Source organism: Carlito syrichta, unplaced genomic scaffold (genome assembly GCF_000164805.1).
Source record: "Carlito syrichta isolate Samal-C Ts95f unplaced genomic scaffold, Tarsius_syrichta-2.0.1 Scaffold313972, whole genome shotgun sequence".
NCBI classification, from domain to species: Eukaryota; Metazoa; Chordata; class Mammalia; order Primates; family Tarsiidae; genus Carlito; species Carlito syrichta.
The window spans coordinates 17,398-18,428 of NW_007258068.1; positions in this window are offsets into that span (position 1 = coordinate 17,398).

The following is a 1,031-nucleotide window of genomic DNA, read 5'->3' on the forward strand; positions in this document are numbered from 1 at the left end:
TAATTTTTTGATTTATTGTAGAGATGAGGTCTCGCCTGCCCAGGCGGGTCTCAAACCCGTGGACTCAGGCAATCCACTCACCTCAGCCTCCCAAAGGCACGGGATTACAGGCTGAGCCACCGAGCCCGGCTAAAATTGAACTTTTAATTGAGATGATTGTATATTTATATACATCTGTAAGAAACAATATAGATATTTTGCCCAGTTTCCCTTAATGGTAACATCTTGCAAAACTATAGTATAATATCATAACCAGAGTATTGACATTGAGACAATCCATTGGTCTTATTCAGATTTCTCCAATTTTACTTGCACTCATCTGGGGGTGTGCATATGTTGTATTGATTTTTATACAATTTTTAAAAAAAGAGACAGTCTTACTCTTGCTCAGGCAGGAGTATGGTGGTGCAATCATGGTTCGCTGCAGCCTTGAACTCATGGGCTGAAGCCATCTTCCCACCTCAGCCTTCCCAGTAGCTAGTACTACAGGTGCCCACCACCACACCCGGTTTATATACACATTTTTTTTTTAGTTGGAGTTGCACTCTGTCACCCAGGCTGGAGTACAGTGGCATGCTCACGGCTACCGCAGCCTCTGCCTGCTGGGCTCAGGCGATCTTTCTGCCTCAATCTTCTAAGTAGCTGGAACTACAGGCATGTGCCACCCCACCTAGCTAATTGTTTAAATTTATTGTAGAGACGAGGTCTCGCCAAGTTACCCAGGCTGGTCTCGAACTCCTGGACTCAGGTGATCCTCTCCCCTCGGCCTCCCAAAGTGCTGGGATTACAGGGGTCAGCCACCACGCCCAGTTTATATACAATTTTAACACTTGTGTAGATTCATGTATCCACCACCACAGTCAAGATATTGAATAGTTTCAGCATCACAGATTTTTTTTTTTTTTTTTTTTTGAGTTGGAGTCTCACTCTGTCGCCAAGTTGCCCAGGCGGGTCTGGAACCCGCGGGCTCAGGCAATCCACTCACCTCAGCCTTCCAAAGGCGCAGAATTACAGGCTGAGCCACTGAGCCA